Below are 11,249 nucleotides of genomic sequence, written 5' to 3'. Positions count from 1 at the left end.
TGTGAATGCAATAATTTCGCCAAAATCATTCTGAACCTAACGAAAAAAAATATATTTCACTGTGTTTGTTTAGTGTTAAATTATTGTAAACAAATCTAAAATATATTTAGTTGGGTTAGGCTAAAATAAATTGTTCTTTTTATAATAAGGTTAGGTAAGTTTTCTAAGATTCTTTTGATGCAAAATTATAAATTTTTACATTAACATTAATGAAAAAAATATATCTTTAAACGTATAAGAGAAATTTTTAGAAAGGACTTAATTTTAAATGAGTTCTTGCTAATTGACCAGTTTTACATATTCGGCACGACATATATATATATATATATATATATATATATATATATATATATATATATATATATATATATATATATATATATATATATATATATATATATATATATATATATATATATATATACACCCAAAGGTGTATTTCTCATTGTAAGTTTATTTTAATCCTTATGCTTGATGCTAAAGTATATTCTTGTCTGGTGGTGAACAAGATGAATTATAACCTTAATGACGGCAGTCTAGGCTATAGGTTTTGATCCCCATTTACCAAGTAACCCAGAAGCAACGGATAGATGTAGCAGAAGCATAAGCAGTGAATAACACTGTAAATTATTATAATGTGTGATAATTGGTTGGTGAGGTGTTTCCAGTACGACACTGTGGCGTGAAGGTGGCAGCAGGAGGGACCACGCGTGGTGCCGGCGGACCAGACCACAGACCAGAAGGTGCTGGTCTGGCCTCAGTGTACGACTGTACCTCACGCTCCTCAACCTCACCTCCTCCAGTATTGTTGACCTCTGTGATACACTTACCCTGCGTTGTGCTCGTGTTTATATCAGCTCTAACTTCACAAGCCTGTTAAACTTGAATGATATCTACAGAATAGCATTATCAGGACGTACGTGGGAATGTGTTGAAATTGTCTCTAGTATATCTTAACTGTTTGAAGACACTGCTATGGTAAGTAAGCGAATTATTAGTGCTGGTTATATTAATTTGGCTACCATGTAACTAAAATAAAATATTCCACTTGAGGTGTATCACCTCCAAGGAAGATACCTGGATGTCTGAGTCGGCTCTTGCTCCAAGGAGATGAACTAATTCATTGCTTTTAATCAAACCTAATTGATTTCCCTACTCTCCATGCACTGTATTCGGATTAGCCTTATACCCCATGATAATGATAGTTTATAAAAACTATGAAATACTGAAAATTAAATACTTCACAAACATTGGACCATAAAGTAGCAGGAATCTGTGTCCTAAAAGTGACACTGTATAGTGTAGAGATTTATTTTGGTCGTAGCTTAATAGTTTGCCTTGCTTAAGTAATGGCGCTTATATATGAGTTAACATTGCAGACATATATCATTAAAGTCTGCCATCGATTAACTTCAACCCAGTTGGTCAAACTTGTTACGTGTGACGCCTGGCACCAGGTAAGAGCAGCTTGTCACATTCTTACCAGGTTACTGTAATGAACAGGAATATATCACACATTATCTTAACATGTTACTGTATATAAAAGGAGCATGTTATAAATTAACAAGTTACTGTCATAATGGAGTACGTCATGCATGATCTTGCTAGGTTTCGGTGATAGACAATAGACCGTGTCATAAATTGTCTTTGTAAATTAGTGGTAAGTGTAGCATGTCATGATAACATGTTAATGTGATAACATGTAACTTTGAAGGCAGACGAGCACACTGCATCAGCACTGAAAAAGTAAGGTTGAATTTCCAAAGTTAAAGTAAAAATGGAAAATAACGTAAATTAATAGACTATAAAATAGGAGTTGCAACAATAGGAGACGCAGAATTTCCAGTGGACGTATCATCTACTAAGCAGAGGAAACTGAAATGTTCAGCGGTTGTAGATTTCAACTGCTTAAATATTTCTTCTCAGATTTTGCTCAGCGGTGAATGTTCATTGGGCAGCTCCCCTCATCTAGTGAATAACCATAACGTCATGAGACAAATACATAGTTGACACTATTGACTATAAGTTCTTCGCCTTTTTATTTTTAATTTACTGAGAGTAATGGTTACTTCAGTGCAGGTGTCTTCATGCTGGTGAAGGGCTACTCCCTTTCTTCGGATCAAACCTAATTGTCTCTCTCTGCAGGCTCAGACTCCATTACGGGTTTAGTGATTCCTTTTGAAAAAAAATATAGGTATCTCAACCATTACTGGACTGTATCCTCTAAAGGTATCACATCTTTTATAACCACAATTTGTATAAATATTGGTAGTAATATGGACAGTAATTAGGTAAAGGGATACGTGCAAGTTATTGTCTCTTTAAGGCTTGCAAAGTTTAGAGCAAAATGTTGCTTCAATGTCCGAGTTGCATGTGTCCATTTACCTAACCTTAATTGTTACACATCCTGCATATTTTTAGTGCTACCAACCTTACTTAAAATGTGCTTGCACTGTTTATACGTGTCTGTAGTATTCTAAACTTGTAATTTGCTGCATACTAAGATAGTGCCAGTGTATATCCTCTCCACACTTTACATTGTCATTCCTTTGCTACACCAACCTTCCACACACACACACACACACACACACACACACACACACACACACACACACACATATATATTATATTAGACACGTACAGGTAACTTCAACAAATCTTGGATACTATCTTCTGTACTCTTTTCCACCTTTCCTACCATGAACCTTGTTTAGTGAACAAACAGGCAAACGCATTAAAGAAAGGGCAAATGACTAGTTGGCTTATGAGAACTTTCAAAAAAGAAACACTGCGGATATTTTTCAAATCTCTTGTGCGCACGTCTAAAATGTTTACAGCTCCTTTTCAGGGAACGGAGGGTTCGAGCGCCACCCGTTTTGTGATTTCTTCCCGCGTAGTCATTAAAACATCCAAACCACCTGGAATGTACTTTGTGGAATGAAGAGATGCCTAATATGTAGGTGGGGAAACACTTTTGGGTCAGGGCCCCAGTCTATACGCTACGGTAACTTTCTGGCGGGAGAGTTATGAAAGTGTAGAATAAACGCATCCTTGCACACAAAAACTATCAATACACTATCAACGTCTGTGATTTAAAAACTTCTCTCAAAGGAAGTTCCTTGACGCCAGTAAGGGACTCAGGATCTTGCCAAACCTCATTGACTCTCCCCACCCCAGGTGTTGTATGACCCCATACAGGTTTAGTGCTCAGACCTGAATATACAGGCTTCCACCTTCCATCAGCAACCAACAGAAATATTATTGGAACAAAGGCAGTTTTCAAGAGAAAGTGCTGAAAGTGCCAGATAAACTGGGATAAATGTGTAGAGCTTGGAGCCGCTGGCATAGAGCCTAATTGACCAGGCAGTGAATGTAATCTGGCCTTTAGTCCAGCAGATGTGAAATGATCGTGCACTTTGTGACGAAACATTAAACTGGGTAGGTGCTTTATAATCATAACTAATAATGTTTTGGGTAATTATGGTAAATTGCTAGCTAGAAAAGTACTGCAAGGAACTTTGAATTTCATTCATTGACAACTAGGATAACTTCTGTGGCAAACATGTATGCAAGGGATGGGGTGCATCTCTCTGGTGCAGGGGTGACAGCATTAACCAAGTGGGAGTAAAACGCTGATAGCAGAGGATCCTTTTAAGTTTTGCTTAAGCCTTGGGCGAAACGTCGTATTAAGGCTGCTAGGGTATAAAAGACAACCTCAAAGTTTTTGAAGTGTTTATAGGAATAAGATTAAGGAAAAAGATAGTCCCACTTAAATATAACTGGTCGGTCTGCTGTTAGTGACAAATGTGTAATATTTTTTAAATACTTATTTCTTCTGTTTTTACGGAAAGGGATATATGCGAAATCCCAGACAATTATACTGATCAGGACGGAAATTATACTAATAGTGATGGCCATTAGACTGATTGAAACCCAACAAATCAGCAGGCCCTGGTGAGTCGTGTTCAGTTATTCTGAAATTTAAAGGAATGTAAGGAGGAACTTATCCATCTATTAGTCTCCTCAGTAGATCACTACAAACGGAAGATGTTAAATATAATACACATTTACAAAGTGGGAGATGGTCTATAATATGAAGCTAAGGACCTATCAGCCTAACCTTGGTTATAAGGCAGCAGCAGCGGCGGCAGCAGCGGCATCCTACCAGCTCTTCTTCCTCAAAAAACATCGCTCATCAAAACTTGTGATGGCCTAAGTAAAAGTTCAACTACATGAACCCACGTAGACCACAAAATGACCCAAGAATACTAAGAATGTAACCCAAATCTTGACAAAATTAGAAGATCTAAGGAAGACAGCCCTGCTAACCCAAACACTGCCTCCGCTGCCAGACAACCACTTAACCCAAGCTCCGAGAAAACAAGCCTTCTCCATTGCTACACAGTATCTACTTCAATGATACTATGAAAGGATATCGCAGAAGAAACAACATCAGTAATAAAAGAATAACAGCAAGGACCCTAGAACTCAACTTGTCTACCCAGCAGGACGCCGGTGTATCATCAACCCCCCTCACCGCCGCCACCCAGGGAACAACAACAACAACAAACATGGCTGACTCCCCCTCCAACTCCACTCCCTTCAAAGGATTCACCCATGATTACTCAGGTATGATTATTCCTGTCAATACCAAGGACTACATCGTTGCTCTAGGAAACGAAATCGAAGATATCAAAGCAACACTCGAGCGACGAGAATCCAAGATAACCAACCTCGAGAACAAGATCCAAAACCTTGAAGAGAAGATTACCTCGGGAAGTGTTGACACAGAAAATACTCTGAAAGCAGCTATAGCCAGTCACACTGAACAAATAACTACAATAAATATGAAGGTTGAAGAAGCAATCAAGGACTGGAATCAGAACATGCACACTCGACTAAATGAATACCTTGATTTCCAAGACGACAAAACTGAGCAAGATAAGTTGTCTGATGCAGTAATAATAAACAGTCCACACATTCCAAGTGACATAACCCAAGCACAGTGCAAAGAAACTGCTGTCAGGATAATACAGGACCACGTACAAGTCATCATGCAAAACAATGAAATCAAAGAAACACGTTTGCTAGGAAAACCAGGAAGTAAACACAGTATAATGATCCGACTTCATTCATGCGATAAAAGAAAGGACCTAATTAAATCAGCAATTACAATGAAAAAATGGAGTGTACATAAATGAGTGTCTAACAAGAAAACGTCAAAACCTTCTGTTCAGGCTGAGAAAACTTAAACAGGAAAACAAAATACATCAGTGTTTCACGCGAGATGGGAAAATACTAGTAAAGAAAACATCAACAGGACAACAATATACTATCTCAAACGAACATGATTTCTCTACCTTCCTTAGAAAAGCGGACATTTCTGTAACAGATTAGATAAGTGCCCTTAATACATATATACGTGTGGTGCATATAGTGTACCTTACTATTATATTATGCATTATTATTTTTTTCATCACTAGCTAATGCTAACTACCTCCAATACTTTATACTTCTTTCTTACTGCTATTAATTGCTCATAATTTTAAGTTACAAGTCAAATCTTACTCCAAATTAATATTATTCATTGTTCTTACCTGTCCTTTTAATTTTGTTTACCACTACTTGTTTTTTTTAGTCACTTTTTATTGTGTGTGCAATTAGTGTATATTCCAATTACTTTTTGCAAGTACCAAAACTATCTTTTGCTAGCTAGTACCAACTACCTCATTTTTTTACTTTTTATTGTGCAATAAACTGCTCAACTTATTTAATATTACAAATCAGATCTTACTCCTAAACCGATATTATTTCATAGTGACTATCTGTCCATTTAACTTCGTTTACCATTACTTAATTTTAGTCCCTTATATATTTTTTCCTTTATTTTAGTTTTATATAACTACCTTAGTTCATATATTCACAATTGTTAAAATAATCAAGGTGCTATTCTCAGGTGCTAAAGTGTAATAAGTTCACTATTTTGCGATTATATTCCAAAGCTCATTTTTTGGTTACCACTTTATTGTTCACCACAACTTATATTAGTCCCTTTTATATTATAATTTTATATTATAATTCTAACTTTAAAGAATTACCTTTATTTTAGAATTACCTTTAAAGTACTACCTACTATCATATTCCCAAGCTCCATTATTTGATCATCACTTTATTTGTTCACCACTAATTATTTTAGTCCCTTTTATATTGTCTCCTTTATTTTAGCTTTAAAAAACTACCTTAGCTCATTATTTTTACATTTGTTAAATAATTCAGGTGCTATTTTTTAGCCTTAGAATATTTACTTTGTTTCATACTTAATTCTAACTATAGATTCACTACAAATCTTATGATTACAAGCATTGATCCTGATACCAACCTCTTATTGAATGACTTAAATGAATCAAACAGTTACTGTAATTACTACACAGCAGAACAATCAAAGGCACTTCTCAGAGCCAACAAAAACATAACTGTCTTTAACTACAATATCAGATCTTTAAGCAAGCATTACGATGACCTCATAGCATTACTTAATTCCTTGCATGCCAATATGTCCATCATTACACTAACTGAAACCTGGCTAAAGCCTGATACTACAGATGTCTATGCCATTCCTGGTTACACAGCCATACACAACTGTAGGACAGATCAACAAGGTGGTGGCACAGCTATATACTACTCAGACCAACTAGAATGTATCACTAATACTTGCACAAGGGATGAACATGGGGAATATATAATAGCTAAATTCAAATCCAACTACCTACAAAAACCTCTCACATTGATAAACATCTACAGAGTTCCATAGTCAAATATTAGCCAATTTAGTCAAAACCTAGGAAGTATGATAACTGATGCACGCATGAACAAAGATCACTTACTACTCTCAGGTGACTTCAATATAAATCTCCTGCAAGACCAGGACCCACACGTTACTGAATTCACAAACACAATGAGTAACTGCATGTTGCTACCAACAGTAACAAAACCTACAAGAGTTACGGAGACTAGTGTTTCCCTACTTGACCACATCTGGACCAACACCATATCCCCTTTAAAATCAGGCATAATTACAGATAATACCACAGACCACTACCCTACTTTCCTCATAACTCTTGGTAAATTACCCCAAGACACTACTAAAGTCACCTTCAGACTTCACAATGAGGCAGCCATTAATAACTTCACAACAGCAGTAACAAACATTGACTGGCACACTGAGTTAGAAATCTATACAGATATTGACGAATGTTTTAATAATTTTCTAAAAAAGACCCAATACCTCTATAACAAGCACTGCCCTAAAAAAACTAAACAGATGACAGCAGAGACTGAACAGTCCCTGGCTAACACCCAGCATTCTCAAATCCATAAATACAAAACACCGATATGAAAAACAGTACAGAATGGGTCACATAACCAGAGACCAAACAAAACGTTACTCGTCAATCCTAACCAGCCTGATAAGAAGGGCAAAAAAATTGTATTATGAGAACAGATTATCCAACTTACGAGGTGATATAAAAAAGACCTGGAAAACCCTATCAGAAATTCTGGAACAAAAAAGATATCACGAAATAGGGAAATAAAATTAGCAAAATCAGATGAACCCCAACTCCCACCAACAGAAACAGCTAACAGACTCAATGATTTCTTCTCTACTATAGGACAAAACCTTGCCAATAAAATCCCAAGCTCAGATACCCCACCAAATGACTACCTCACTGGCAACCACCCGAACACACTGTTCCTAGCTCCGACTAACCCATACGAAGTCTCCCTTATTATCAACGCACTAAAAAACAAGGCAGGAGATTTAAATACCTTACCACCCTTTATATACAAAAAAGTGTCACAAGTGCTATCACCAATCATTGCAACACTCTTTAACAAATCCATTGAATCCTCCACCTTCCCTACAGTTCTCAAAATAGCAAGGGTCACCCCGATCCATAAAGGAGGAGACCAGACAGAGTTGAATAACTATAGGCCAATATCCAATTTACACCCTCTCTCAAAAATCTTCGAAAAATTAATTCATAAACGAATCTACTCCTACCTCATCTCCCAAAACATACTCAACCCCTGCCAATTTGGATTCAGGCCTAATAAAAATACTAATGATGCTATTATACACATGCTAGAACATATATACACTGCAATAGAGAAAAAGAAGTCCCACTGGGGATCTTCATTGACTTACGTAAAGCTTTTGATACAGTTGACCATGACTTGCTCCACGTAAAATTGTCACACTATGGTATAAGAGGGCACTCCCTCAACTACCTCAAGTCATACCTCAGCAACAGAAGCCAATATGTGTACGCAAATGGGGCAAGCTCTTCCGCACAACCAATTACAGTTGGTGTCCCACAGGGAAGTGTCCTTGGCCCTCTTCTCTTTCTCCTATACATAAATGACCTACCAAATGCTTCGCAATTACTCAAACCCACACTATTGCAGATGACACTACATACGTCTTCTCTCACCCGAGCCCAGTCACGCTAGCCAATACTGTAAATACCGAATTACAGAAAATATCTACCTGGATGAGGACTAACAAACTTACACTAAACATTGACAAAACCTTCCCTTCCCGCTGCGCGTAAATTACTTGTCATCCTTATTCTTGGTAGGAGAGTTGAAGTGACAGGATGGAGCCTTGTATACCGCCAGGAGGTCAGATGTAGGCCACTAGTACAGGTAAGAATGTAGCCGTTGGGAGGTCACGTCCCTCTCAAATCCAGCCATTCTCACTAGTAGAAGTTGTCCAAGTTTTCTTTTCTGTGCCAAGATACCATTGTGTTGCAGTGTCTGACAACCTGTCGGTATTTTATACCATTTTAATATTCACTCTGTCGGACACCGCAACTCAATGGTATCTTGGTAAAGAACAGAAAACAACTTGGACAACTTCTACTAGTGAGAATGGCTTGATTTGAGAGGGACGTGACCTCCCAACGACTACATTCTTACCTCTACTAGTGACCTATATCTGACCTCCTGGCGGTATATAAGGCTCCATCCTGTCACTTCAACTCTCCTACCAAGAATAAGGATGACAAGTAATTTACGCGCAGCGGGAAGGGAAGGTTTTGTCAATGTTTAGTGTAAGTTTGTTAGTCCTCATCCAGGTAGATATTTTCTGTAATTCGGTATTTACAGTATTGGCTAGCGTGACTGGGCTCGGGTGAGAGACTATGTTTCAGACTATGGAATGATATTCTTCCAGACTGAGGGACTGACCACCTCAAAACTTCAAGGGTGATGGACTGATTACATCGTCTTCACGTCTCTTCTCTCAACTTTTCCGTACTCGACTGAAGAAGCCTACTGTGTAGGCGAAACGTTTCGAAGTAAAGATACCTAACTGTTGCATACGTGTCTTGCGTATCATTTCTTCTCTCAATATGACACCAGAACTAAAAGAGGGGTAGTTATTGGCTTCTTTCTGAGAGCCTACAGAATTTCCAGTCCGCAGTTCCTCGAGGAAGAATGCACATACATCAACTCTTTTAGTTCACTACACTTTCCCCTACACTTCATACGTGACTGCAGGAAACGTGCGACACAGATCCTCAACAAGATCAACACCAATCAAGTTGAAGAAAAGCCTCCAAGTTACATCGTTGTACACGTCAGCAACGTTGCCACTAATGTTTCAAAAATGTTTGACAGAAAACTGGCTAAAATATCTACCAGCTCTTCAACTACTATTAGGAACCTGATACAAAAACTCAAGCATGATTCTGGCACAAGTGCAGGAATTTACACTATACAATGTGGGGGTGTGTGACAAAGTATATGTAGGAGAAACAGCCAGATCTCTGCACATTAGGATCGCCAAACACAAAAATGCTTGCAGAAATGATGACCGCAAAAACGCGTGTGTTCAACATTAGGGACACACACATAGGGACGATGTTGGACACCTCATGAAATTCAGTGAAGCTAAACTAGTGATTAAAGAAGACGACTTAAGACGGAGAAAATGCATAGAAGCTGCACTAATCGCTGTCAGTAACACTATAAAGCAAAAATCCGGTAGTTACAGCATCTCAAAATTGCTAATCAACAGGATATTACCCATTTTGGAAACTGCTGTTACTTGATGTCAGCAGGTCCCTCTCTAGCCATCCGTCTCACTTCCTTAGTTCCACTACTGTTACTACCACCACCTTTACCCACACGACACTTCACCTGACTCCTGCCACTATATAAACGCGTTTTCTTAGTTTTCTTTGTATTAGGACTGAAGAAGCCACTCGTGGCGAAACGTTTCCTTTAATAAATGTCCTGAACTGTACATAAGTGTCTTTTTCCACATCTTGTCGGTATCACCATGCCATTTCCTCTTACTGGTTTAGTTCCCTCGTGACTAATAATACTCTGGCCAGTTTCTACACGACAGATTTCGAGGTATGCTATTAAGACACTTATGCAACATATGGGAATCTTTCTTCAATAAAGATTCCCATATATTGCATAAGTATCTCAATTCTTCAACTTGTCAGTTTTGAAAACCATTCATCACACGTATGCTATTAAGTCTTGGGTAAGCATTTTAATGACATTCTGTACTTGTATGTAATATAATTTCCTAAAAATGTGTAAAAACAAATTAAAAAAAAATACCTTTAGATTTGCTTTTATTCGCTGTAGCCTTTTGGAATAACCACATAAATTTTCAGTAGGAAGAATGTTGATAATAATGAGGTTAAGAATGTGGTGAAGCTTGTGCTGGTGACTTGTGTATCAAATTAGGTATTTAAAAAATGTAGGCAGACATTAATTATGAAGAATTACTGAAGCGTGTTAGACCCTCGAGCAACTCTTACTTTGAGTTTCTTTGTTCCGCAACTTTTGAAGAATTTCTGCTTCATGCGACAATGGGGACGCTGTATCGAGCGAGTGATTTTTAGTTGTGCCTCATGACATCGTCTGCACATTAGTTACTTCTGCTGCCGCATAATATGTACACTGTCACCTACATATGAATGGGGTTAGTTTATATAACCTGAAAGATATGGAACCCGTAGTGTGTAAATGCATCTGTTGTCAAACACCTTTGATAACTTTTCAAGTGGAGAAGGTATGGGTTTGAGAGGGACGTGCCCTTTCAGTGATTACCTTCTTCTGTTAGTGAACTACACCTCACTTTCTGCTGCTTAAACTTCACATTGTTCCAGACTATGGAGCAGAACTCTTCTCCAGGCTGAGGGACTGACCACCTCAAAACTACGTCT

General features: G+C 37.8%; 1 protein-coding gene across 1 annotated transcript in view; it reads left to right on the top strand.

Moving 5' to 3' along the window:
* Positions 1-724: 724 nt before the first annotated feature.
* The window catches only part of LOC128689427 (uncharacterized), a 321,743-nt gene continuing 311,218 nt past the window's right edge, over positions 725-11,249 (top strand). The window contains exon 1 of the mRNA XM_053777694.2: positions 725-978. The gene's annotated coding sequence lies outside the window, so the exon portion shown is untranslated. The remainder of the gene's footprint in view (positions 979-11,249) is intronic.

Source organism: Cherax quadricarinatus, chromosome 18, assembly GCF_038502225.1.
Source record: "Cherax quadricarinatus isolate ZL_2023a chromosome 18, ASM3850222v1, whole genome shotgun sequence".
NCBI classification, from domain to species: domain Eukaryota; kingdom Metazoa; phylum Arthropoda; class Malacostraca; order Decapoda; family Parastacidae; genus Cherax; species Cherax quadricarinatus.
The sequence above is the reverse complement of the archived record's forward strand: the minus strand, read 5'-3'. Positions and strand labels throughout refer to the sequence as shown.